Source organism: Echeneis naucrates, chromosome 2 (genome assembly GCF_900963305.1).
Source record: "Echeneis naucrates chromosome 2, fEcheNa1.1, whole genome shotgun sequence".
Classification (NCBI taxonomy): Eukaryota; Metazoa; Chordata; class Actinopteri; order Carangiformes; family Echeneidae; genus Echeneis; species Echeneis naucrates.
Window position 1 is genome coordinate 3,602,854 of NC_042512.1, and position 27,691 is coordinate 3,630,544.

Consider the following 27,691-nt stretch of genomic DNA (forward strand, 5'->3'; position numbering starts at 1 on the left):
CAGTGTTTCACTGGTAAGATTCAGGTTCCACCGAGATTTGAACTCAGATCGCTGGATTCAGAGTCCAGAGTGCTAACCATTACACCATGGAACCCTGCAGGTGTGTGCCGAGATAGATGTGAAAGGAATTTTAGTCTTTGAAAAGTGTGGGCGGTCAAAAGTCGACCAAAATACCTTTGTCCCCAAACACACCTCACAGCAGTAGAGGTGAAAGAAAAGTGGTTTCTGTCAGAAGTGGGATTCGAACCCACGCCTCCAGGGGAGACTGCGACCTGAGTGCCAGCTGCAGAAGGATTGTCCAGGAAAGTGTTGGAGGAATGTTGGAAGCAACAATCATGTTCACAAAGTCCAAAATTCGTCAGCCAATCGGTGTCGGTGTGGCCCCAGCCTCAGCATGCTGGAGAAACAGGACACAGCCACAGCGACAGTAGGAAGGAGGAATGCCCTCTGCCAACAGTGGCAAACAGCCGCCTGAGTGAAAAACAGGATCATCATCAAAATGTATTCTTTCATCAAATGTTCCTAAACTTCTATTAAAGGCAGCATTATTGCAGCAGGCAGCACTCTATGGTGGCGGTCATGAGAAAAAGTGGGAGGAGGGATAATCTTGTGAATCCACAAGTATGCCTTTCTTTGTTTGTGTACCAACAGCCTGAGCTCTGGTTCTGACTTTGTTTTGATGAACCTCATTATTTACACACAGCACATTCAGGACATTAATGTGACAGTTTATTTTCCTTTGTTATTTGTCACAGTGGACTTGGCTCATCATATTTTGCTGACTAACTGGTATTGGAGTTGTGTAGAAAAAACAGAAAGATCTGACAACAGCTTTGAAAGCAGATACAGTCGGTCCAGATAAACTTTGAATTAACCTTAAACAGGTTCCAAGGATATTTAGAGAATGTTCAAGAAGGACCAACATGGACAGGCAGGATTCAAACCCACTACAAAGATCTGACATTCAAAAACACCCACACATAAAGTAACCATTAAAGCCCTGCATGGAGTCATCATGAGCAAACACCAGCTGCTGTTTTCACCCAGGTGGCTGCTACATGGGTTAACCTTGTGACTGTGTCAGCAAAAACGTTTTTCTGTTAGGAACTCCTGAATGACTTCAAGGACTTTGTAGCTGGCCAGTACGGGGATTAAACCCATGACCTTGGCGTTATTAGCATGTATTAGTATCAATAATCTTCTCAGCTGTTCTGAATGGTGACAGTGGGGCAGCCTTTGTGTTTACATCTGAATCACATGTGATTTTGGAAATTCTTCAAAGCAGCTTCAAAGGAAAAGTTTCATTCTGTGAGTATCATGACATCATCAGGCGATGCATCAAAGGCAGCAGCTCTTCAGACTCACACATCACTTCAAACAGTTGAGGAAGTGACACACAACTGTAGCAACCTGGCTAGTTCAGTCGGTAGAGCATGAGAGTCTAAATCTCAGGGTTGTGGGTTTGAGCCCCACGTTGGGTGATTAAATAGCTTTATAGACCCAAAGTTACCCAGCAGAACTCTGCCTCTGCCAGCTGGCCTTCTTCCACGGTGGATCCTGGTGCCATGTGTTCACCAGGCAGGTGACACACACCAAACGGTCTGCAGCTCAGCTGCCTCATACACAGCTAACTGCAATGGTTAGAGTGTGGTGCTGGTAACGCCAAGGTCATGGGTTCGATCCCCATACTAACCACATGCAGCATCTCAGAACGTGATACCTTTTACTCTGTTTGTATGAAACCCCATAGACTTCAACACACTTTGACTTGATTTTCCAACCAGTGTAGCCGGTAGACTGCAGGTGGAAGTCTCAGTACTTTTTAAAATATGCACAATAAAAATAAAACAAAATAATTAAAAGCAATTTAACACAAGAAAAGTCAGACCGAACCTGAACGCTCCATCTGGACTCAGGTTCTGATTGGACCTCAGCTGATGTTAATCAGTGTAATCAGAGCAGAGAGCAGCTCCGGTATAAAACCAGACCAGCTGCCTGCAGATAACAGACCAGACCTTCAGTTTGCTGAGGATCATTGGAGCTGCTGGGACTGTCTCTGAGGTTGGGACTTGGTTCACCTTCTGAAAGTCCTATCTCAGTATCCTTCTGGATGTGCTTTGGTGGTGTGTCAGAGCTCTTTCTTCCATTCTCTCCTCCAAATGTTTGGACACAGTTTTGTCATTCCACTGACTTTGACTTGACACAGTGGATCCTGGTGCCATGTGTTCACCAGGCAGGTGATGCCCCCTGACAGGTCTGCAGCTCAGCTGCCTCATACACAGCTGACTGCAATACACTGTGTAGCTGACACTGTCCTATCAAAGCTAACATTAACCACCACTGCCAGTTTGTTTCTTGTCAATGAAAACTAATCTGCTTTTGGAGGTCTATCAGCATTTTTCATCTCCCTGTGAACGAAAGTTACAGAAGCCAGTGAAAGACGATACCAACACCAGGTGGGCTGAAATGAGAAACATCACAGACAAACAGAGTTCATGCTTGCGTATGAAAACATGCAGGTTTGGCAGGGGACACCCAGATTTGAACTGGGGACCTCTTGACCTGCAGTCAAATGGCCACGCCGTTGATGTGACATTATGTTACGGCTTCAGCTGGCGTCTTCACTGTGGCAAGTGTCTTGTCAAGATCCTTCAAGTAACACAACCAGACAGCAAACTTCACACTGTCATTCATCTGTCATTCATAACATAACAGCTGGCATTGTGCACCATGCAGGGGATGTAGCTCAGTGGTAGAGTGCATGCTTTGTCTGTATGAGGCCCTGCGGTCCCCGTCATCTCCAGCGTTGATAATGAAGCACAGGAAGTACTTATCTTGTGCAACACCCTGATCTCTCAACTATCCACTCAGCTTGGAGCAATTTATCCTGTGTAGTCATCCTACCAAATTACCAAAGTGAACACAAGTGTACATGTGATGACAAAACAACAGCCATTGAAGTCCACTTAAAAGCAAACTCCTAATGTTTTGGCCTCTTTTTTTAACTTTTTTTAACTAACATCATAATGAAGTTACGTCAAGTACATATAGAGCAGGTCTACACCAAACTCTTACTAAAATTATTTTGGGAAGCCGTGGTGAGGAGGGGTTCCAGGTCAGTATCTGGAGGATTTTGCAGATGCTCCTTTCAGCACCATCAGCCTGAGAACGACAGCACTCTTTGGATCGGTTCACAGCTGAGTGTGAAGCAGCAGTGGAAGAGTGCTGGGCCCAAAACCCACCTCTGCTGAGGCAGTGATGCAAATAACAAAGTACATTCTACATTGATCAACTTGCTGATCACTGCCACTACATGTTGATGTTACGACAGTTGCACTGCCCCTTTCCTCCACTTTGGTTTCACCAGAACCATTAAATATGGTATAACCTGTAATACATAACTTTCCAACCACGAAGGGACTCGAACCCTCAGTCTTCTGATCCGAAGTCAGACGCCCTGTCCATTAGGCCACGTGGTCACTGGGCCATGGTCTCGTTGTCAGAATCAGTCAGTTCTTTCTCTTGGCATGATAACACTGTGAGAGATGTGCATTTGAAGCCTTCACTGTGGGACTTTGGAGAAGTGGATGGTGAACAGAACATCCTGCATTAGTGGGCTCAGCCACTAATGGAATTCTGGAATTCTAGTCCATCGCCTTAACCACTCTCAAGCTAACTCAAGCTTTGAGCTACGATAGGCTATGTAATTCTTTAAAATTGATTTGTGAAAATAAGCCAAAAAAAAAAAACGCTTTCGCACAGGCCGGTTAGCTCAGCTGGTTAGAGTGTGGTGCTAATAACGCCAAGGTCATGGGTTCAATCCCCATACTGGCCACAAGCACAGATGTGACACAGGAAATGATTATCACAATGTTTAAATCGAAAAATTGTCCGCTCTGACAAATGTACTTTTCTGTCTTAAAAAGCAATTTTCCGGCAATAATTTAGTGGAAGTGTGACGTAGTCACCAGATTTTTCTCTGTTCTGAAGTATTGCTTGCTGAATGTGGTGACGTCATTTGGAGTGTTTTCATTGATCCGATTCTGAGTGTTACATTTGTCCCGTCTTACTTTAGTAACACTGCCATGTTTGAGTCGAAATAAATTCATTGACTCTTTAAAATGATCGCGGTACGGATGCTAATCCCGTTAGCCGGTCTATGGCGTTTTCCATTGCATGTTAGCATTAAACGGACATAACGGACTTTATGTTCAGATAAAATGATGGCAGTAATGCTGGATTAAAATAACTTTGAATGCCATTTTAAATATCTGGATGTTCAGTCATTTGTGCTTTTATTCTGTGGATAACAAAGATATTCTTTCATTTTATTATTCTCTCTTCGGTCGAAAAAAAAAAGCCGAGTCCAGTCGAGGAGAGCCGAATCTTCAGAGAATACGTGCAGATATAACCCCCCTGGGGTTATTTTGAGAGAGAAGGCTTCATCAGATGATTTCTCTTTTCTGCAGCTGCCTCTGTGGTTAGGTAAAGGTCCAAAGAGGATGTAGATCAGTGGTAGACGTTCATCAAAGTAACAGGACATGCTCGTGGTAGGTCCATTGTTGTAAAGCAAATTCCCATACCGGGAGTTGAACCCGGGCCGCCTGGGTTAAAACCAGGAATCCTGACCACTAGACCACATGGGACATTTATATGTTATGGCGTCAATCACCTGGATTTTTCAATACAAAAAGGCTTTCCCTGACCGGGAATCGAACCGGAAATTATCCTGTTGTAAAAGGCTTGTTGCTCTAGGGGTATGATTCTTGCTTCGGGTGTGAGAGGGAGTTCAACTCCCAGACGAGCCCTTGGTATTATGTCGCCATTATCAGTTCCTGACCATCATGACTCTTCCCAAAGTTTGTCTCCTATGAAAAGCGGTCAATCACCAAATTTCCATCTGCTCAACACAGCAACAACCACTTTGCTTTGTCCAGAAACTGCAAGCAAAAGCTGTAATACAGGAAGTGATGAGCAGGAACTCCACCGAGAGTGAAGCACTGCTGGGGTTTGGATGCAGAATGTCCTGTTTATAAGACAGACACTTTAAGCAGCTCAGCATCAGCACTGCAAGTTTCTCTGCAGTTTCATCTGGAGAGTTGGACCTGGTAGACATCCAAGCCTACCTGGGTCTGAAAAGAGACAACAAAACAAGCCTGAGATGCTGCAAATGTGATGCCTATGTTTGTACGGCCCACTCTGACCTGAGTGTCAAATGCCACTCATGTGCATGAATTCACATACACACAAAGACACACACACACACCGGCGCCACCCGACAGCACGGCGTTTCCAGCATTTTGATGTTGGTTCATAAAGTACTTTGCAGTTTAAACATAACAGCTGAAAAAGAGGACATTTCACTTCTAAATCTCTTCTGATAGCAAATGAACATAACAATACTTAACATTAACAACTAGGCACTGCTGGGATTTGAACCCAGGATCTCCTGTTTACGAGACAGGCGCGTTGACCAGCTAAGCCACAGCACCACTCTCTTAGCTGTAGGATGTGATGATGGAATTGTAATGTGCATGCTACAGTTGGTTTGGATGATAAAAGGGTGGAGTTTCTTTTTGTATTGTTTTAAAGTCAGCTCTGCCTGGATACAACAGTGGTCAGGGCTGTATGATGTACGTTTATACTGAAACACTGATAGCTCTCCTCCATCTCCCTCTTTTACTTACTCTGGGTTCCAGCCCTCGTTGGTGCAGCAGGCAGCACGTCAGTCTCATAATCTGAAGGGTTAGGGTTACCACCAGTAAAGGGACTAATGTTCATTGTATGCTGAAGATACCTCATCCTAAGTATCCCACAAAGTCATGACTCCTGCCAAATCATGAAATGTTCTCCTCCAAACCTTTGGACATAGCTTTGAGCTTTCTCACAGGTGTCATTATTTCAGTGAAGATGTATGTATGGATGTATTCCCCCTGAATCCTGCGATTCACAGCTTCCACCAAATGGAGCCAAATAAGACACAAAACTTATTGTGATGTGAGTCTGAAGAGCTGCTGCCTTTCATACATCACCTGATGATGTCACAATACTGCCAGAATGAAACTCTTCCTTTGAAGCTGCTTTGAAGAATTTCCAAAATCACATGTGATTCAGATGTAAACACAAAGGCTGCCTCACTGTCACCATTCAGAACAGCTGAGAAGATTATTGATCATTCATTGATTATTAATGATCAGCTCAGAACCAAACAGTATATCTGAAGCACAGGAAAGAGTTCTGCTCTCCAAAAATCTGATCCCTCAATTAATGCTCCACTGGAGCCTGTGACGTGTCTCTCCTGACAACGTGCTTCATTATCAACAATGGAGATGCCGGGGACACACTGTACATGTGAGCCATGAAAGCCAGCACGTACTTTGGCCTGTGAGCTGTGAAGCATCGGACACAAAGACACACAAAGACAACACATGACAACACATCTTGAAGTGTTTATTTAAATCTAAAGCTCTTATGAATACAGTGTTCCACCCGTGGCTACCATCACTTTGAGTTACTGAAGTGGGGACCTACATCTGAGCTAAAGATACAAATATAATAATCTAAATATGCTTGTATTAGTGGTGCGACTGCTCTTGTTCTTTCTGTAGCTAAAAGTTGAAACCCAGCAAAACATATCAAATGATAAAAATAAAGATTTGAAGAAGGAATGAAAATCAAAGTGATGAACTGTGGATGGCAGCCTGCTGTTGGTCTGACTGAACAACGATGCAGAAACAACAGACAAAGTCAAATGAATCAGAATTAAGAATTAAGAATTAAGGGTTCAATTCAGTATAAAATGTCTTTTTAATCATCTGACTTCACAGACCTTCTGACATCATAGATCATCTGACATCACAGATCGTCTGCCATCATAGATCATCTGACATCACAGATCGTCTGCCATGGCAAAAGCAGTGCAAAAGTTCACTGCAAATGCACTGCAATTGCAGTGAAAAAAAAATATCACTGCAAATGCACTGCAAACTCAACTGAGAGTGAAGCACTGCTGGGGTTTGAATGCAGGATGTCCTGTTTATAAGACAGACACTTTAAGCAGCTCAGCATCAGTGCTGCCAGTTTCTCTGCAGTTTTTCTCTAAAACCACGTCTGTGTCAGTCAACGCTTGTGCTCATCACAATTGTGTGTCACTTCCACAAAGGTTGAAAGCTGCGCTTCCTCACAACAACAAGGTGCCCTGTCCTTTGAGTAGAAAACTATCCAGGCTGGACAATGCTGAGTCACAGGAGTATTGCTGTGCATGGTTGTTGTGGCCAAGTGGTTAAGGCGATGGATTAGAAATCCATTGGGGTTTCCCCGCGCAGGTTCGAATCAGATGGTTTCTCTTTTCACCTGCTGCAGCAGCTCAGAGCCTCTGTGGTTAGGTAAAGGTCCAAAGAAGATGTAGATCAGTGGTAGATGTTCATCAAAAAAAAAGGCCACTCAAAGCAGAAACACTGCTCAGGCTAAAGACCAGACCGTCTTCAGACCACATGTTCAGGTAAACGTTAACAGGACGAGGTGGCTGAGTGGTTAAGGCGATGGACTGCTAATCCATTGTGCTCTGCACGCGTGGGTTGGAATCCCATCCTCGTCGGTACATATTTGCCCATCAAAGTGAGTCCACAATACGCAAAGACTGCCTGATTAGATGGCACAGAGGCTCAAAATTTGCATTTCTTCACACGTGTAGCGTGGACAAGTACAGGTTGTTCTCATTTTCCAAGGATGGTGTAGCAACATTTCTACATGTCAATGTCTGTTATATCTATATCATTTAACATTACGCGCAAGGCACTGCTGGGATTTGAACCCAGGATCTCCTGTTTACAAGACAGGCGCTTTGACCAGCTAAGCAACAGCACCACTCTGAAGTACATGTATATGCAGAGTTATGATTCTTAACAATTTTTGTCACCTGTGAAAAGTGGTCACCAAATTTCCTTCTGCTACACACAAAATTAAAATGCATTTAAAATGCAGAGATACTGTCCACTATATTAACGAGGAGCAGGAAAGAGAAACATCATGTGGTCTGTGACTTCACTTCCTCTGTGGAAAAACAAACAGAGAATGAAGTTCTCTAATGTCTTGTGAATGATAGTCCAATAGTCCTCCTGGAATTCTAAAATTGTCTGTGATGTGAAGAAATGAAATGGATCATCAGAAAAACACTTCCTGTTGCACCACAGAGTATGTGAGGGTTTACCAAAAGGTGCAAACAGATGATCTGACCCTGACGTGAGTTGAACACGCAACCTTCTGATCTGGAGTCAGACGCGCTACCATTGCGCCACAGAGTCGCAGAGATTTGCAAAACTGTGACAACCTTGAGATAGCTCAGTTGGTAGAACGGAATCTTAAAATCTTTCGGTTGCTGGCTCAAATCTGGCTCGAAGGAGAACATTTTTTTTCTTTTTCTCTTGTCCAGATACTGCAGCAAGGTACACATCCATTTGAAGTGAATGTGAGAGTGTGACGTATGCATGTTAGTTGTTGATGCTGTTCTGTAAAAATCTGATGCCCCCAAATGTTTCCCCTGGCGTCAAATTCCGATGTGATGGGAGTTCTATGTGCATCTTCATCTTCATTCACAACAAGAAACCAGAACATCCTTAAAAAGTCGTGAAGAGTCTTCGAGCAGGTGAGGCATGCTTGTGGTAGGTCCGTTGTTGTAAAGTAAATTCCCATACAAAGAGCGGCAGCTGGACACGTGTCAGGATGGCCGAGGGGTCTAAGGCGCCAGACTTAAGTTAAGCTGCTTCCTGTGCAGAAGGATATTCTGGTCTCTGAATGGAGGCGTGGGTTCAAATCCCACTCCTGACAAGCCCTTTTGTGAATGAAAAATCTGCATAAAATCAAGGGGTGAGAAATGGACAGCATACCCCAATATCTGGGGAACCCAAAGTCCTGCAGACTTGGGAGCTGCACTGATGGAAAGCCCGTCCCCAATAATGGGGGTAGGACAAACTGCAATCTGCCTTTCAGCTTCCCAGAAAAAGGAATAGACAACTAGTAGGACGATTCCTGTCAGATCCTGCTTGGCTCTGCAGACTGTAGCAAGATCTGACAACACTTGCGAACCAAACCAGCATTTTTTTTCATAATACAAATCCTTAATGAAAAATAGATTCCACTGGGGTGGTACAGCAGCCCTCTGTGTGTGTGACATTTTCAGTTTACGGCTGTGCTGTGCTGTCCTTTTCCTCTACATTGGTTTCACCAGAAATATTAAATATGTGTCCCAGTGGCCTGATGGATAAGGCACTGGCTTCCTAAGCCAGGGATTGTGGGTCTGAGTCCCACCTGGTGTGGTTTACAGCAGCGGAAACGTGCTGGGCCCATAACCCACAGGTCGATGGATCGAAACCATCTCTTTAGCAGTCACTAATCAAAGTCTGTCATATTTGAAGATGACATCATTACAATAGTAACAATGCCATACTGTTGCTCTACCAACTGAGCTACTCAGGCTTCATTCATTCAGAGACACACTTCATTATAAATCCTGGAGATGCTCAGGATTGAACCCGGGGCCTCAATCATAAAAAGCAAGCGCTCTACCACTGAGCTTCATCCCTGTGAGCAGCTAAGCCACAGAACATCTTTATGAAATTCTGCAGCTACTATCAAACGGCTCGTTGTGGAAATCCTTTCACTGTTTCACTGAAGTCCACAGCAGTCTGCTCAGTTTTTTAGTATTGTGACATCATCAGGTGATGGATCAAAGGCAGCACCTCTTCAGACTCACTTCACTTCAAACCTTTGAGGAAGTGGGACACAATTCTGAGGAGCACAAAAGTTCGCTGAGAGACAGACTGCAGAGAAACTGGCAGTACTGAACAGAACATTCTGCATTCAAACCCCAGCAGAGCTTCACTCTCAGTGGAGTTCCTGCTCATCACTGAAACAAACTGATGAAATCATCACTTCCTGTATTACAGCTTTTACCTGCAGTATCTGTGCGAGGTAAATGGTAATGTCATTGTTCTTCTTGTGTTTGGCAGAAGGTAATTCAGTGATTGACTGCTTTTCAGAGGAGAGAAACTGGGAAGAGTCACGATGTTCAGGCACTTCCATGGCAACATGTTCTGAAGGGCTCGTCCGGTATATGAACCCCAGGGGGACAACTTTTAGTCTCCATCTGATGTTCTTTTCATTTAGACTCCATACAGGCTGTTAATTATTACTTTTTTGTGTGTGTTTTGTTCTGAATGTTTGTTCAGCATCAGTGCTGCCAGTTTCTCTGCAGTTTGTCTCTGAAACCACGTCTGTGTCGGTGAACACTTGTATGTTTCAGGAGGGGGAGGGGGATTTGGCCTTGCTGAATTTGTTTGGGCAGGTCACAAGTTTTTCACAGATTTGAGTTTAAATGGAGGAGAGTTGAGTTTAAGCAAGTTTTGCAATTTAAAAATGAAGAAGCCTAAACCTACCAACTCCCTTCCTTCTCCTGCACTGTTGTTATGTTCTAATATGTCTCTGACTCCACCTTTACTGTCGGATAAACATGCTATGCAACATGACAATGGGCTCGTCCGGGATTTGAACCCGGGACCTCTCGCACCCGAAGCGAGAATCATACCCCTAGACCAACAAGCCATTTACATTTATGCCATTTAAAATGTAGTCAAATGTTTTCTCCAGGGGTGGAAACTGATCTGGGGGGAATTGATCATACACTACAATTAGTAAATGGCAGAGAGGCCTTCAGGAAACAGAGAGAGAGAGAGAGATGACCTGCAGGATCAACCCCTGCTGGGACAGGGCTGTTTGTTCAATGAGTCAAGCTGAAATAATTAATTTAATTTCATCTGAATAATGCAGCCATCAGAAGCCTGAGTAGCTCAGTCGGTAGAGCATCAGACTTTTAATCTGAGGGTCCAGGGTTCAAGTCCCTGTTCAGGTGATGCAGCTTCTTCCCTTTAGTGGTTCACATTATAGACTCCACAGCAGTGATAGGTGACACTGATCTATGAAATAATGAAACCATGAGTCTTTCATGTTCAAGGTCCATTTGTGCAGGAAAGATCTTGAGTCTGGCACCTCAGACCACTGAGCCATCCTGACACGTGTGTCCAGCTGCCAGTCTCTGGTGAGGAAACAGAAAAGTTAATGCTCGCTTTAAGCACAGCTTCCAACTCTTTTTGAGGGAATTATACTGGAGATGACAAACCTGGAGGGGAAGCGTGTGTTTGGGGACATCTGGAGAGAATTGGACCTGGTAGACCTCCAAGCCTACCTGGGAGGTAATCCAGACAAACCAGGTTCAGTCCAAATAGTTCCAGCTTTGTTGTTGCTTCTGTCTGCAGAACTCAAAGGTATCTGGCAGGACCATGATTGTCTTTTGAGCTTCTTTAACAGAGTGCACTCTACTGTGGAGGTCATGACAAAAAAGTGGGAGGAGTCTTTGATCTCTGTGATGTCATTAGAACCTTTGTGACATCACAGAATCAGCATCTCCTTTGATGGTTACTTTGATATTGCATTTCCTCATATGTATAGAGTGGACAAAACCAGGTTGTTTCCATTTTCCAAGGACGGTGAACCTGACTGACGAACTCCCATCACATCGGAAATTGACGCCAGGGGAAACATTTGGGGGCGTCAGATTTTTACAGAACAGCATCAACAACTAACATGCATACGTCACACTCTCACATTCACTTCAAATGGATGTGTACCTGGCTGCAGTATCTGGACAAGAGAAAAAGAAAATAAATATTCTCCTTCGAGCCGGATTTGAACCAGCGACCTAAGGATTTCAACGACCAGCTTCTACAGTCCTCCGCTCTACCAACTGAGCTATCGAAGGGATGAAGCTGCTTTCTTGGACCAGTGTATACTGTAATTTTGTGGTTCATGCTGTGTTGAGGAGAGCAGTTGGTGATTTTTTTTGGAATTTCAAACCATCAGCCTGAGATCTACAGCACTCATTGGATCGGTTCACAGCTGAGTGTGAGCTGAGTGTGAGTGTCCGGGCGCTCCGGCTTCTCCGGTGTGTGGAGGGGCCCTTGCTGGCAGTCTGTTCCCCTGAGGTTAGTCTGTGTTGTGCAGGGTGCGTAATTCAGGCATTTTTGTCTCCCTGTGAACAAAAGTTACAGAATGCAGTGAAAGATGACACCAACACCAGGTGGGCTGAACTGAGAAACATCAGAGTGAAACAGAGTTTGCTTTTGCATGTGAAAACACACAGTTTGGCAGGGGGCACCCAGATTTGAACTGGGGACCTCTTGATCTGCAGTCAAATGCTCTACCACTGAGCTACACCTCCCATAAATTCACACAGCCCATCACTACATCTGTGTCGGTCAACACTTGTGCTCCTCACAGTTGTGTGTCAGAAGAGACTGACTGCCTGATTAGATCGCACACAGGCTCAAAACTTGCACTTCCTCACACGTGAAGAGTGGACAAACCAGGTTGTCTACATGTCAAGGGAATTTCAGTGTTTCACTGAAAGCATTAGAGCATTTGACTGCAGATCAAGAGGTCCCCAGTTCAAATCTGGGTGCCCCCTGTCAAACTGCGTGTTTTCACATGCAAACACAAGCTCTGTTTGTCTGTGATGTTTCTCAGTTCAGCCCACCTGGTGTTGGTGTCATCTTTCACTGCCTTCTGTAACTTTTGTTCACAGGGAGACAAAAATGCCTGAATTACGCACCCTGCACAACACAGACTAACCTCAGGGGAACAGACCGCCAGCACAACAATGCACAACAATGCTGTCGATAAAGATCTTTCCCATTTGGGTTACTTGAAGTGATGGTGGCCACTAACGCAACACTCCGTTTATAGCCGACTTACATTTAATTAAATACTTCACTGCAAAAATGACACACATATGACATTATGGGAAATCTCAAAACTGTGTACAAATGTTTGGAGGAGAAAATGGAAGAAAGATGTGTTTGACAGCCTTTTGGACACACAACCAGTCAGCGTGACGCACCCAACCTCACAATATTTCATTGTGTGGTTGAAAGAGGAGGGAGAACATTGGAAATGTAGGTCAAAGAAACCTGAGCTTGCACCTCACTCAGGTACCACCTCCGATGCCGAAACCCGGGATTGAACCAGGGACCTTTAGATCTTCAGTCTAACGCTCTCCCAGCTGAGCTATTTCGGCTGGCTGAGCTCACTAATGCAGGATGTTCTGTTCACCATCTACTTCTCCAAAGTCCCACAGTGAAGGCTTCAAATGCACATCTCTCACAGTGTTATCATGCCAAGAGAAAGAACTGACTAATTCTGACAATGGGACTGTGGCCCAGTGACCACGTGGCCTAATGGACAAGGCGTCTGACTTCGGATCAGAAGACTGAGGGTTCGAGTCCCTTCGTGGTTGGACAGTTATGTATTACAGGTTATACCATGTTTAATGGCTCTGGTGAAACCAAAGTGGAGGAAAGGGGCAGTGCAACTGTCGTAACATCAACATGTAGTGGCAGTAATCAGGAAGTTGATCAATGTAGTTTGTTATTTGCATCACTGCCTCAGCAGAGGTGGGTTTTGGGCCCAGCACTCTTCCACTGCTCCACTGCTGTGAACCGATCCAATGAGTGCTGTCGTTCTCAGGCTGATGGTGCTGAAAGGAGCACATCATCAGCAAAATCCTCCAGATACTGACCTCGAACCCCTCCTCTTCACGGCTCTCAAAATAATTTTAATAAGAGTTTGGTCTAGACCTGCTCTATATGTACTTGACGTAACTTAATTATGATGTTTTGACGTGAGTTAAAAAAAGAGGCCAAAACATCAGGAGTTTGCTTTTAAGTGGACTTCAATGGCTGCTGTTTTGTCATCACATGTACACTTGTGTTCACTTTGGTAATTTGGTAGGATGACTACACAGGATAAATTGCTCCAAGCTGAGTGGATAATTGAGAGATCAGGGTGTTGCACAAGATAAAGACTTCCCATGCTTCATTATCAACGCTGGAGATGACAGGGGCCGCGGGGCCTCATACATGCAAAGCATGCACTCTACCACTGAGCTACATCCCCTGCATGGTGCACAACGCCCGCTGTTATGTTATGAACGACAGATGAATGACAGTGTGAAGTTTGCTGTCTGGTTGTGTTACTTGAAGGATCTTGACAAGACACTTGCCACAGTGAAGACGCCAGGCTGAAGCCGTAACATGTCACATCAACGGTGTGGCCATTTGACTGCAGGTCAAGAGGTCCCCAGTTCAAATCTGGGTGCCCCCTGCCAAACCTGCATGTTTTCATACGCAGGCATGAACTCTGTTTGACTGTGATGTTTCTCATTTCAGCCCACCTGGTGTTGGTATCGTCTTTCACTGGCTTCTATAACTTTTGTTCACAGAGAGATGAAAAATGCCTGAATTAGCTGATTAGTTTTCATTGACAAGAAACAAACTGGCAGTGGTGGGTGGTGACAGTGAAGGTTTCAAATCCAGTTCAGTCCAAATAGTTCCAGTTTTGTTGTTGCTTCTGTCTGGCAGAACTCGAAGGTACCTGGCAGGACCATGATTGTCTTTTGAGCTTCATTAACAGAGTGCACTCTACTGTGGAGGTCATGACAAAAAAGTGGGAGGAGTCTTTGATCTCTGTGATGTCATTAGAACCTTTGTGACATCACAGAATCTGGTTTCATGCTTCTTCATTTTGCTGCCACAGTCCTGATCATATTGGAACTGTTGGAGTTACTGCCTTCACTCCTGACGTCCAGCACAAGAATCATGCTACATGTTATGACACTAAATAAATGACACTTCCTGTCTGAATACCCAAAGAACAACTCCAATCTCCTCCTTAAAGTTGCGTCCTCATTCTGATCACCTGGCTCTAAATGCAAACTAAATGCTGTAAATTCGCCACTCATGAGTCTTGAAACAACCTTCTGTCTTCTTGCAGCACCTGTAATAAATATTCACCAGAGCTCAGGTAAGAACTCTACAATTGTCTTTTCTCTTTCTGCACCACAGGGAGCCACAGGCTTTAGTGTTTTCAGTCCTAACCCTTGATTGTCAAGCAATCATATTCCCATTTTATGCAGATTTTTCATCCACAACACACACACAACAATCTTGAATTGTTTAATTAAATCTAAAACTGTTATGAGTGACAGATTTAGAGTGCTAACGATTACACCATGGACCATCCAATTTTTTATTGTATTTGTATTTATACTTACATACATATCATTTAATATGTTTTACTGCGTTTCAACTCGTTAACGCTTTAAGCTACAGAAAGAACAAAAGCATTTCAAAATAAAAGCCCTGCTGGTCATTGGATAGACTGCAGGTGGAAGTCTCAGTACTTTTTAACCTGCTCATAACCAGGCAGTGTTCTGCTGGGTAAGTTTGGGTCTAAAAAAAAGAAACTACTTTTCGCCCAACGTGGGGCTCGAACCCACGACCCTGAGATTAAGAGTCTCATGCTCTACCGACTGAGCTAGCCGGGCTGCTAAAGCTGCAAAAAATTGATCCTACAAATTCCCAAAAAATACAGACTGTTTATTTTTATCATTTTGCTGCGTTTCAACTCCTTGATACTTCTTTCTATCTAACTAACTATCTTTAGTTCAGATGTAGCAAAGCGCAACAATGCTGTCAATCAGGATCTTTCCCATTTGGGTTACTTGAAGGTTTGATTCTCTTCAAACTTGAAGGTTTGAAGGTATGATTCTCGCTTAGGGTGTGAGAGGTCCTGGCTTCAAATCCCAGACGAGCCCATTTGTTGCCTTTCAGTCAATAAGGGTGCTAACTGTTACACTATGGAGCTGTGTGAGCTTTGCTGTCTGGTAGTTTTGTGGCTCATGCTGTGCTGAGGAGAAGGGATATTAGTGATTGACTGCTTTTCACAGGAGACACACTTTGGTAGGAGTCATGATGGTCAGCCACTTATATTGCAATATTTTCAGATCCTCTGTACATCTTGGTACTTCTTTGAACTACATTTGTGGTGCTGACATAACATGATGTTCTATCTGTCACCATCTTTGCTGGTCCATGATTATGATGCATATAATGATCTTCATTTGCACCTGCACAGCAAGATTATATATTTTTTTTTCTTAATTTTTATCTTATAGCAGGCTGCAACAGGAAAATGGCTTCTATAACTTTTGTTAACAAGGTAGTGTGGCTGAGCGGTCCGAGGCGCTGGATTAAGGCTCCAGTCTCTTCGGAGGCGTGGGTTCGAATCCCACCACTGCCAGATTGTTTCTTGTCAATGAAAACTAATCAGCTAATTTGGGCATTTTTTGTCTCCCTGTGAACAAAAGTTATAGAAGCCAGTGAAAGACGATACCAACACCAGGTGGGCTGAAATGAGAAACATCACAGTCAACCAGAGTTCGTTCTTGTGTATGAAAACATGTAGGTTTGGCAGGGGGCACCCAAATTTGAACTGAATGAAATAATTTCTATCTGTGAAAAAAATCATATGTCATATGTGTGTCATTGTGTGGCTGAGCGAGTACAATCTTGAAGTGTTTTATTAAATGTAAAACTGTTATAAACGGAGTGTTGCATCACCGAAGCTCAGGTAAGAACTCTACAATTGTTTGTTTTCTGTTTGCACGTTAAACTGTTCTTAAACAACACTGAATACACATGATTAGCAGAGTCCTCCTTGGAAACTTAAGTTTGTTACATCTAACTCAGCTACGTTAGACAGACTCTTGCAGCTCATGGCTCGTTGGTCGTTGATCAAATATGAAGAATAGCACCTGTATTTCCTCAGTAAAAACACTTTCCCTGACCGGGAATCGAACCCGGGCCGCGGCGGTGAGAGTGCCGAATCCTAACTTGCTGAAGCTCAAGTCTCCTCCATTTCAACTCATGTGAGTATGTGAGGGTTTACCAAAAGTGCAAACAGATGATGTGACCCTGACGTGAGTTGAACACGGAACCTTCTGATCTGGAGTCAGATGCGCTACCATTGCGCCACAGAGTCGCACAGAGTTGCGAAACTGTGTCCAAAGGTTTTGAGGAGAGAATGGAAGAAAGAGCTCTGACACATCACAAAAGCACATCCAGAAGGATACTGAGATATGACTTTCAGAAAAAAGCAGCAGATATAGTATGATATCATAGTAATTATGGTCCACACCAGGCTGCAGCCTCTCTGTGTGAAACTTTGGTTGTTGTTCAGCTGCAGTTAATCATTATTTTCACACTTTAGCTGCTGGTTTGATTTTTCTCCCCTTCTCCATCTGGTGTCCCTTTTTAGACTCCATGAGTGTGACTGAGTGTTTTTCTCCCATTTGTGTTTCCTTCCTCTGTGATACAGACACAGAATTTTTCTACACAAGAGTTGGAGATATGGCAATAATAACTTCCTGTATTACAGCTTTTACTTGCAGTCTCTGGACTAGAGAAACAGTAGTTTAGAGTAAGAGTCATGATGGTCAGGCACTGATATTGGCAACATAACACAATGGGCTCATCCGGGATTTGAACCCTTGCACCCTAAGCGAGAATCATTCCCCGAGAGACTTTCTCAGCATAACATTTACGGCATTCAAAATGTTTTAAACCATATTTATCATACAATCAGACTTTTTCTGAGGGGGAGAACTTCTCAGTCATCAAAGCTCTCTTACAACATTTATAGTACTGTCAGAGAACCAAATCTGCAGGACAACCACAAGAAATGACAGAAAAACCACCAATCAGGACTATTCATCAACAACAGGATGATGTTCCCTCTGTTCCTCAAAGGGACTTCACCAAGATTGAAACCTGCCATGTCAAGCTGTCTCTGATCACTAACATCTCTGGCTGGAACTCAAAACTAAACTAAACTCAAAGAGTTTAACTAAATCTAAATATGTTATGAATGACAGATTTAAAGTCCAGATTGCTAACGATGACACCATGGAACCACATGTAGCTGTGTGAAGTTTAGCTGTGTGAAGAGTAGCTGCTGCCTCAGTGACAGCAAACAGGGATCCTAACAAGTGATAAACAATAAACAGACATTTCCAATTGTCATCAAAATGTATTCTTTCATCAAATGTTCCTAAACTTCTATTAAAGGCAGCATTATTGCAGCAGGCAGCACTCTATGGTGGAGGTCATGAGAAAAAGTGGGAGGAGTCTTTGATCTCTGTGATGTCATTAGAACCTTTGTGACATCACAGAATCAGCCTCTCCTTTGATGGTTACTGATGGAACAGGAAAAGGTCAGATCCTGATATAATCTTGTGAATCCACAAGTATGCCTTTCTTTGTTTGTGTACCAACAGTCTGAGCTCTGGTTCTGACTTTGTTTTGATGAACCTCATTATTTACACACAGCACAGTCAGGACATTAATGTGACAGTTTATTATATGCTAAAGAAACTTTGATAAGAGTCATGATGGTCAGCCACATATGTTGGGGGTATTTTCAGATCCAAAATACATCCCTGTACATCAGAGTGGTGCTGTGGCTTAGTTGGTCAAAGAGCCTTGTTGCTCAGGTCAGATGTTGTAGAAACAAACTACTTTTGGGTTTTCATCAGCTGTAGGTTACAACGATCAATATTATAGAAATGACAGACAGCATTCTCCATGTCTTCCTGTTAATCAGTGCTGCTGAAAAAGTCATGTCTCATGATGGGACATCCAGTATGTATATGTAGCAGTATGTATAAACAGCAGAGGATGGTTTCGATCCATCGACCTCTGGGTTATGGGCCCAGCACGCTTCCGCTGCGCCACTCTGCTCAGGGTGTTCTGGTTGCAGTCTCCTCTGGAGAATAGTGTAATTTTTAACTGTCACATTCACTTTCTGTTTTTTTTTTTAACCTACATTTCCAATATTCTCCCTCCTCTTTAAACCACACAATGAAATATTGTGAGGGTGGATGCGTCACGCTGACTGCTTGTGTGTCCAAAAGGCTGTCAAAGATGCCTTTTGGACACACAAGAACACAACACACAACATTGAAATGAACCTGTTTAAGTCAGAGAACCTTTCCTTAGTTCTTATTCTACACAAGTGTATGGTAGTGTGGCCGAGCGGTCCAAGGCGCTGGATTTAGGCTCCAGTCTCTTCAGAGGCGTGGGTTCGAATCCCACCACTGCCAGTAGCTCACTGTTAGTTTCCAAAGTGGGGACTGAGCTGAAGATGCAAATAAAACAATCAAAATTGTCTTTCTTTTTGAAATGCTTCCATGGTTGTTCATGTTTTTTCTGTAGCAAAAAGTTAAGTCATTGTTTTAAGAAACAATGCCTGGTATAAAAGGCTTTCATGTTGGAGACATAGAATCTGTGATGTGTTACACTAAGTGACTTTAACTCCATAATTAAAAAACAAAGCTCAGGGAATGTCTTTAAAAGGACCCACAATAGCTGCTTAAACCCGGGATTGAAACAGGGACCGTTAAACCTTCAATCTAACGCTCTCCCAAATGAGCTATTTCAGCACAGCACACAGTGGAAATGACTTCTCATTATTGCTTCCATGACCTGGAAGTGGAACTAAAGGTGTGTCCCTATCACCGGCCTTGATAATGATAACTGAGCACCAGCTGAGCCCACGCCACCAGGCGTGGGTTCAAATCCCACTTCTGACAGAATCCGCTTTTCTTTTATCTCTACTTAACCCCCTCAGGGACCACCTCTGATGCCAAAAACCAGGAGCCTTTACATCTTCAGTCTAACACTCTCCCAAGTGAGCTAAAAATACAGGTGATTGAAAAATTTAATTATTTTGAACTCTCTCGAAAAACTTTGAAACCTGTTGATGTTGTTAAAGCGGCCTTTTCTCAAAGCTTAGCTTGTATGCTAGCATGGCAGGGGAATTAGCTCAAATGGTAGAGCGCTCGCTTAGCATGTGAGAGGTAGTGGGATCGATGCCCACATTCTCCACAAGACTTTAGCTCTTTGGAGATACAGCAACAAGTGAACTAAACACAGCAAGTCTTCGTTTTTTTTTGTATGGATTCATGGCAGAGGTTACAAAATTAAGGAGGTCAGTTGATCAGCAACAACCACAAAATTACTGTTTCTCTTGTCCAGAGATTGCAATGATAATTTTGTGGTTCATGGTGTTGATGCAGAGACAGAACTAAAAATTCCCAAAAAATACACACTGTTTATTTTTATCATTGTGCTGCGTTTCAACTCCTTGACGCTTTGAGCTGCAGAAAGAACAAGAGCAGTCGCACCATACAAGCATTTCAAAATAAAAGCCAATTTAGATTATTTTATTTGTATCTTTAGCTCAGATGTAGCAAAGCGCAACAATGCTGTCAATAAGGATCTTTCCCATTTGGGTTCCTTGAAGTTATGGTGGCCACTGATGCAACACTCCGTAGCAGCACCACTCTGATGTACAGGGATGTATTTTGGATCTGAAAATACCCCCAACATATGTGGCTGACCATCATGACTCTTACCAAAGTTTCTTTAGCATATAATAAACTGTCACATTAATGTCCTGAATGTGCTGTGTGTAAATAATGAAAAAAAAAATGCCACAAATGTTCCATCAGTAACCATCAAAGGAGATGCTGATTCTGTGATGTCACAAAGGTTCTAATGACATCAAAGGGATCAAAGACTCCTCCCACTTTTTTGTCATGAACTCCACAGTCAGCATGGCTCGTTGGTCTAGGGGTATGATTCTCGCTTAGGGTGTGAGAGGTCCTGGCTTCAAATCCCAGACGAGCCCATTTGTTGCCTTTCAGTCAATAAGGGTGCTAACTGTTACACTATGGAGCTGTGTGAGCTTTGCTGTCTGGTAGTTTTGTGGCTCATGCTGTGCTGAGGAGAAGGGATATTGGTGATTGACTGCTTTTCACAGGAGACAAACTTTGGTAGGAGTCATGATGGTCAGCCACTTATATTGCAATATTTTCAGATCCTCTGTATATCTTGGTACTTCTTTGTACTACTTTTGTGGTGCTGACATAACATGATGTTCTATCTGTCACCATCTTTACTGGTCCATGATTATGATGCAGATAATGATCTTCATTTGCACGTGCACAGCGTGATTATATATATTTTTATCTTGGCAGGTGACCAATTGTCTGCTAGTTTATTCGCATGACTTTGGTAGCTGTGAAATCCCACTTCTGACAGAAACCACTTTTCTTCCACCTCTCCTGCTGTGAGGTGTTTTTGGGGACAAAGGTATTTTAGTCAACACTTGACTAAAGACTACAATTCCTTTCACATCTATATAATTGCACACCTGCAGGGTTCCATGGTGTAATGGTTAGCACTCTGGACTCTGAATCCAGCGATCCGAGTTCAAATCTCGGTGGAACCTGAATCTTACCAGTGAAACACTGAAATTCCCTTGACATATAGACAACCTGGTTTGTCCACTCTACATGTGTGAGGAAGTGCAAATTTTGAGCCTGTGTGCGATCTAATCAGGCAGTCAGTCTCTTCAGACACACAACTGTGAGGAGCACAAGCGTTGCCCAACACAGACGTGCGGAAGACAGCGGAAGCGTGCTGGTCCCATAACCCAGAGGTCGATGGATTGAAACCATCCTCTGCTAATGGCTTTTTAGCAACAGCTAGCTGTTCACTATCCAAACTTTGTTGTATTTCAAGATGACATAGTTACAATAGTAACAATGCCATGAATCCCACCACTGCCAAGAGCCCAAGCTGTGCACTGTGGTATGATCCTAAATCTAGCAGCTACCATCACTTTGAGTTTGAATTGTGAATGGCAGCCTGCTGTTGGTCTGACTGTTACTCATACCGCTCATGTTTATTGGGGCAGCAGTCTCAGCTTCTTTATGTTCATATTATGGATGTAGCTGCAACTATTTATTGATGATGATTTCATTGCCAACTTTTTTAGATGAATTATAAGTTGGGGTATTTCTTAAAAGTTCTAAGAAGTGCCTTCCTTCATAGTGAAGATCAACAAACTGTCATTTCTTCTTCATAATCTTTCACTCTCATTTGAACCAATGAGCTTTAGTTCTTGACTCTGTGAATAGTAATAAATATAGAAGGATTTATCTGTGCAGATTGTCTGGCTGTGCAGATGCAATCAGATAAAGAAAACTGTTTTATTATTACCTGCTTTGATACAGTTTGTCATACAGAGCCAAAGTTAGTTTGGCATCAGCCAAAATAGATGTTTGAGTCAAACAGATCTGAAACCACAAAGGACATTTTCTCTTCCTCAGATCTGAGTACACAGTAGTGACAAAGTAAATGCCCTGCTGAGTCAATCATGTTTGAGCTCTGTCAGATTTCTCTTCAACTTATTGTGTAGTTTGATTTTTAATGGCATCACAAGAAGATATAAAGTATGGCAGCAATTTTTTCTTCTCAGACACATGAATAGAAACTTTGTGCTCCTCCTTCCTGTGTGTGAAGGTTTGTGCATCATCTTGTTGTAATGATATAAAGATGAAACTTTTTTTTTTTTCATAGTGATCAACCTGTGTAATATTTACACCTTTAAGGGCTTGAAAACAAAATGTCTTTCACTGTTTTTATTATTATTTGTATTTTATTTTAATTTTACATTGGAATGATTATACATTATACATTTTACATTATCAAACCAGGTTCAAAGTAAGAGTCAGATTCAACAGCACAAGAGGCATCGTTTGGCCCAAATAATTCTTCTCCTTCTGACCGACCTTTCAGCAATTAAAAACAAACTCCTCCTCTGGGTTTTTGTCGTTGTTTTTTTAATAATCAAAGATTGGGGAAACCGGAGCACCCGGAGTAAACCCTACGCCAGCACACTGGTTGTACCCTTCACAGCAAAGACTGGGGCTGGGAGTCCAGTCAGGATGTTGGTCTGGATAAAGTCTTCCTCATGGCTGAGAAAAACTGGGCCACTTTGGACTTCTTCTTCTTGGGCGGATTGAGGAGGGCCTTCAGGAGATGTTTGACCAGAGCGTCATCAAAAGATGAGTCTTGTGATGCTGTTGCAGCCTCCAGCAGTTTCTCTGCAGAGCCAAACTCCTTGAAAAGCTCCTTAATAATGGTCTGGTTCAGCTCTTTCATGGTGTCCTTCTTCTTCCTGAAAATAGAGCCACGGACCTTCACGTCTTCCTGCGCGAGGGCTGACAGACGCTGGATGATGGTGTCCATTTCTACGGCCTGCGGGGAGCCTCCAGTTGTGTTGGGGAGTTTAGTGAGGAGCCTCAGGACAAGAGCAGTTATGATGTTCCTGCTCATCTCATTGGAGACATGAAAGGAGCTCTCAGTGGACTCTGATGACGGCTTCACAGGCGTGGCTGATGCTGCACTGGGGTAAAAAGATGATGGAGGAAGGCTGTCAGAACACTCGTTCACAGATCGTCTTTGAGCCAACTTGTGCAGTTTCAACCCATGACTGTCAACGTGTCCAAAGCCTTTTCTTCTTCTGCTCGGTCCAGACGCTGCGGCCTCAAAGGAAAATGGTGTCTGACCTGAACGTGAAGAAGTCCTCTTGCTGGCTCTGATTTGACCTTCCTCTGCCGTGTGCAGCATGTCTGTGATCGCTTCCTCGATGTCAGTGAGAGCAGCAGACACTTCACTGTCACTGTAATTATTTTCTCTGGGCATCCAGAGGAGAATCTTCTGCAGGAACTGTTCCACTGTGTCCTCCGTCATGGCGTACAGAACCTCAGGAGAAAGCTGTAGTCTTCCTTCCTCCGTCCTGATGACTTCAGGTAAGACAGAGTCTAAAACTCTCTCTTTGTAATGAATGTGGTCTGAAGTGCTGGGCTGTGAAGTGAAAAACTCTCTGAGCTTGGGGAGAATTGTCCGCACATTAAAGTGAGGCTGGGGTGGGACGTTTCTCTGGCTGCCCTCAGCAGCACATTCTGAGCCATTGTAATGGGGATCTGCTATTATTCCTTTCACAATGTGTGACGCTGCGTCCTGAGCCTCCACAGAGGCGTGAGACAGGGCGGAGTCTTCTCCCTTTGCTGCCACGTCTGACCCGCTGGACCATTTGACAACGATGTCAGTCACAGCTTTACTGGCTGAGGAGACAGAGATGTTGGCTTTAAGGCTCAGAGGAGTCTCGCAGTCCTCTGGTTTCACTGTTTCAACCATCCTTGATGTAGACGCAGAGGCCCTCCATGGGGCAGAATCCATGCTTGCTGGCTTCCAACACCATCCCAGGCAGCGGGAGCTGACTTTCTTCAAACATTTTTGAAGACATCTGCTGACATGATACACCATATGATGGAGAGTTCGGATGTTGGAAACAGAGCCTCTGGTCAAACAAACTGGCTCTGATGGCCAAACAGGGCGTTTGATGGCCTCAGATAGAACGGAGTTCACCTTTTCTAAAACCTCTGTATCAATCAGCTCTGTTAGCTGCTCGGCACTCTTACATTTCCTGTGTGGGGCGTTTAATTCCAAAGCAAAGCTCTGGTAAAGTATTTCTCCTGCACCTGTTTGTATATTTCCCAAAGAGGCGTTGAATTCAGCATCAGGTTCTCTCTTCTGGAAACTGTCCTCAGTTAGGGGTCTGAGGACTTTGATGGTAACAGTACAGAGAAACTGGACCAGTTCAGTGCAAAGGTCGGCCAGTACAGATGTTGTTTCTGGCTCCAAAATTCCTGCAGCCATCAAGCGCCACTCACCTGCAGACAGTCGGCCAAAATGTTTTCTGACGATGGGCAGAACAGCCTCGTGGGTGATCTTCATGCTCATGTTGATCCTGTTCTGCTCCATTGCAGATTGTTCCTGGAACCTTCTTCTAACTTTGTTTTCTATTGAGGCTGTTCTTGTCTCTGAGTGGTTGGAGTGGTTTACCTAACAACATCAACAACTGTATAATAACTCCACACCGAGACTGTGTGACGTCACTGGAGATCAAAGGCATTTCCTGTCTTTAATCGCTCTCCCACGCGTCACACTCGAGCGTTCGATTCAAAAGGATACGCGCATGCGCACAAAGACGCACAGGACTCATTTTGCGAATGAACGAAAGGAATTAAGTAAAACACAAATCAGCTGTTATTAGAAAAAGAGGTTGAAATTGAAATTTTCATCTCCCTGATAAAGTTCAGATGAGAGGATGAACTCATTTCATCGCTTGACTTACATGAGGAACATTTGGTTGTCAGCCTCGGAGCGGATCAGCTGGGATCAGCTGAGAGAGAGCCAGCAGCAGGAGCACATTCAGAGATCGGCTCTTTTTACGAGGAGAGATACAACGTATTTCAGATCAGAAGATAATGTTTATTATTTACATGGCTTGATTTATATATTTACCAAACTTGGAGACTCATGACACAAACAATAAATGATAAAGTACAGAAACCCAAAGATCCAACACCGTTTGAAAAAATGTTTAATCTCTAATTGAATGTAAATCATTCATAAACTTTGAACTATTTACATTGAAACCACACAGACAAATATAAAGAATTACACAACAGGATCTAAATGAATCCCGAAGTTTTAGCTCCTCTTTAGTGAAGGTTGGTATTAAGTAAAACCGAGTGGCTCAGCTTTGAAGCCGGCTCGTCCATCGATCAGCTGTGCGATCATGATGGTGGTGAATCAACAGGAGACATTTTACAGTAAGTGAACTTCCTGTTTTCTACTTTTGGACTGAAACTGATAATACATGGAGGCTCCCTCCCCCCTATAACCTGATTGGTCCGTCCATGTCCTCTCAGTTGTCATTGGCTCTCAGTGGTGTCAATCATTTGGAGTGACAGCGTGTTGTGTAAAGTTGTTAAAAGTGGCTGCAGCTTGACATTTTGTAGGAAAATGGAAAATAAAATAAAACTTATAAGTGAGCTGAAAAAAACGAGCAGTGCTGCTAACTAAATGCTGTAAATTCACCAGTCTGAGTTTTGAAACACATTTCCGTCTTCCTGCAGCAATATTGTAGCAAATATTCACCGGAGTTCAGGTAAGAACTCTAACGCTGAATTCCTGAAAACAGCTTTTCATAGACATATTTAGCAGAGTCCTCCTTAAAGGTCGTTCCGTCGTTATGCTAACATAGCTAAGTTAGCTAATTTGGTTAGCATGCTAACTTTGCTAATTTAGCTAGCATACTAACGTATCTTAATTAGCTAATTAGGCTTCGTTAGCATGGAAAAACATTTCTCATTGTTGCAGTTACTGCCTCAGTTTGAACTCGAATTAAAGACTTGTTCTTTCAGAGGAAACAGAGCAGCTCAGTGTAGGTCAGCAGGCTGAAGTCCTGTTAGTCAGAGCACACCTGGACCGACAGGTGAAAATACAGAGAAGAAGAAATTGACTTGGTGTTTGATTATTTCTCCTCAAAGACAGTTAATGATGTGTAAACTTTGTCCTCCAAACTTTTGGACACACCAGGGAAGGATAAAGACCCTGATGAAGACATCACTGAATCTGATGACAGCAGCAGAAGGTCCCTTTTGCATCATGGGTTGGTTGGTTGGTCGGATGCAGCAAACCAGCCCCTTTTATGTGAGCAAGATGATAACAGCTTTGTGAGACAGCTTATCAGGATTGTGGATGTCTTGGTAAGTGAAGCTGGATCACTAAAACAGATCCCAGGCATGTTAATCCAGCTTTGTGATACAGGCCTCTGGTTCCTCGGTGTCTCTTAGCTCTTTGAAGGAGGCAGCAACTTTTGAAGAGACGCACTGTTCTGTGGTGGTCTAGTAGCAGGGTGAGCTGCTGATGCTGAAGATGTTATGTGTCTCACCAGCGAACTCTAGATATACACTGTAGACATATTATATTATATTATATAAACGCTGTCATATATAACGCCACTATGCTATTTCTAATCTGATAATTGTAGACAAACATAACTGTGAATCTGAGCATGTGTAAAAATGTTTTCTAAATGTATTAAAAGATAAAGGATCATTTATTTGTCCCATATTGTACAACACATCATATAAATCAAAGGTCATTGGAGCCTTGTGATCTACCTGATGTGGATTATTACTGTCGATTAATGATTGACTTCAAATTATTCCAAAGTTCAGAGCTACTCTGGTATCAGATTTTCCTGTAAGTCATATTTAGTTTTACACAGAGAGTTCAGACTGTGTTTGGATCAACAACTTTAGAAATCCTCCTGCTGTCAGATATACATGGATATGTTGTCTTTATTTTTTTCATGGAAGCTGGAGTTAAAGTTCACCTTCACTCATCAGCTGCATGAAGATCAGTTCAACCATCAGGTAACGTAACCGACAGCCTTCATCCTGTTTGTGTCAGTGAATGTTGAACTGATTTAAAAACAGATTGTAAAGAAAAAAAAAATGCAAATATTAAAAGATTTAGCTGCATTGACGGATAAAATACTGAAAAAGACAGGGAGATAGACAAAGTGATAAAATAACTGACCAGTTTGTGTTATACTGGTCAGTTCATCCAGTTCACCATTAAAGGAAACTGGTCTATTAATTTAAATGTTGCAGTCAGTGAATGCTTTAATCGTGATGATGAACCATCAAACTCCTAACGGCTCCCTGTTCAGATTCAAGATAAAGAGGGTTGGTTGTGGATGATGTGGTCACTTAGTAACAAGATATCTTAAAATGTTTGCCATAAAGACATGAACTCATAAATTTACTGCTGACAACATCAGCATGATATCAGTTAAACCAGCAGAATGTCATCTGACAATTCACTTCAATGTGTTTCCAAAAAATGTTTGTGGCTTTGTTATAAAACAAAAAAAAAAGATCTGTTTTTCCAATAAAGTTACAAGATGTATTGCAGAATTTTAGTAAAATATTAACACCAGAGATTATAAAATGACACTACAGCTGTTAATACAA

The 27,691-nt window shown here is 43.0% G+C and overlaps 1 protein-coding gene and 21 non-coding genes across 22 annotated transcripts in view; 11 read left to right on the forward strand and 11 right to left on the reverse strand.

The window, feature by feature from the left end:
• LOC115057432 (protein NLRC3-like) overlaps nt 1-27,691 on the forward strand; it is a gene marked incomplete at its 5' end in the record, with an annotated part of 121,459 nt that overhangs the window by 87,741 nt on the left and 6,027 nt on the right. The window lies entirely within an intron of this gene.
• trnaq-cug (transfer RNA glutamine (anticodon CUG)) lies at nt 23-94 on the reverse strand. The gene has a single exon. It is a non-coding gene; the product is annotated as a tRNA-Gln (tRNA).
• On the reverse strand, nt 3,407-3,479 carry trnar-ucg (transfer RNA arginine (anticodon UCG)). Its single transcript has one exon. It is a non-coding gene; the product is annotated as a tRNA-Arg (tRNA).
• trnai-aau (transfer RNA isoleucine (anticodon AAU)) lies at nt 3,762-3,835 on the forward strand. The gene has a single exon. It is a non-coding gene; the product is annotated as a tRNA-Ile (tRNA).
• On the reverse strand, nt 5,419-5,492 carry trnat-cgu (transfer RNA threonine (anticodon CGU)). Its single transcript has one exon. It is a non-coding gene; the product is annotated as a tRNA-Thr (tRNA).
• Nucleotides 7,516-7,597, forward strand: trnas-gcu (transfer RNA serine (anticodon GCU)). The gene has a single exon. It is a non-coding gene; the product is annotated as a tRNA-Ser (tRNA).
• Nucleotides 7,793-7,866, reverse strand: trnat-ugu (transfer RNA threonine (anticodon UGU)). The gene has a single exon. It is a non-coding gene; the product is annotated as a tRNA-Thr (tRNA).
• Nucleotides 8,232-8,303, reverse strand: trnaw-cca (transfer RNA tryptophan (anticodon CCA)). The gene has a single exon. It is a non-coding gene; the product is annotated as a tRNA-Trp (tRNA).
• On the forward strand, nt 8,716-8,826 carry trnal-uaa (transfer RNA leucine (anticodon UAA)). The gene is made up of 2 exons: nt 8,716-8,753; nt 8,781-8,826. It is a non-coding gene; the product is annotated as a tRNA-Leu (tRNA).
• On the reverse strand, nt 10,528-10,599 carry trnap-cgg (transfer RNA proline (anticodon CGG)). The gene has a single exon. It is a non-coding gene; the product is annotated as a tRNA-Pro (tRNA).
• trnak-uuu (transfer RNA lysine (anticodon UUU)) lies at nt 10,834-10,906 on the forward strand. Its single transcript has one exon. It is a non-coding gene; the product is annotated as a tRNA-Lys (tRNA).
• Nucleotides 11,725-11,812, reverse strand: trnay-gua (transfer RNA tyrosine (anticodon GUA)). The gene is given in 2 exon segments: nt 11,725-11,760; nt 11,776-11,812. It is a non-coding gene; the product is annotated as a tRNA-Tyr (tRNA).
• trnac-gca (transfer RNA cysteine (anticodon GCA)) lies at nt 12,200-12,271 on the reverse strand. Its single transcript has one exon. It is a non-coding gene; the product is annotated as a tRNA-Cys (tRNA).
• Nucleotides 13,054-13,126, reverse strand: trnaf-gaa (transfer RNA phenylalanine (anticodon GAA)). Its single transcript has one exon. It is a non-coding gene; the product is annotated as a tRNA-Phe (tRNA).
• Nucleotides 13,273-13,345, forward strand: trnar-ucg (transfer RNA arginine (anticodon UCG)). The gene has a single exon. It is a non-coding gene; the product is annotated as a tRNA-Arg (tRNA).
• Nucleotides 15,361-15,433, reverse strand: trnak-cuu (transfer RNA lysine (anticodon CUU)). The gene has a single exon. It is a non-coding gene; the product is annotated as a tRNA-Lys (tRNA).
• trnal-aag (transfer RNA leucine (anticodon AAG)) lies at nt 16,107-16,188 on the forward strand. Its single transcript has one exon. It is a non-coding gene; the product is annotated as a tRNA-Leu (tRNA).
• trnaw-cca (transfer RNA tryptophan (anticodon CCA)) lies at nt 16,858-16,929 on the reverse strand. The gene has a single exon. It is a non-coding gene; the product is annotated as a tRNA-Trp (tRNA).
• On the forward strand, nt 18,967-19,048 carry trnal-uag (transfer RNA leucine (anticodon UAG)). Its single transcript has one exon. It is a non-coding gene; the product is annotated as a tRNA-Leu (tRNA).
• trnaa-agc (transfer RNA alanine (anticodon AGC)) lies at nt 19,760-19,832 on the forward strand. Its single transcript has one exon. It is a non-coding gene; the product is annotated as a tRNA-Ala (tRNA).
• On the forward strand, nt 20,566-20,637 carry trnap-agg (transfer RNA proline (anticodon AGG)). The gene has a single exon. It is a non-coding gene; the product is annotated as a tRNA-Pro (tRNA).
• Nucleotides 21,169-21,240, forward strand: trnaq-cug (transfer RNA glutamine (anticodon CUG)). Its single transcript has one exon. It is a non-coding gene; the product is annotated as a tRNA-Gln (tRNA).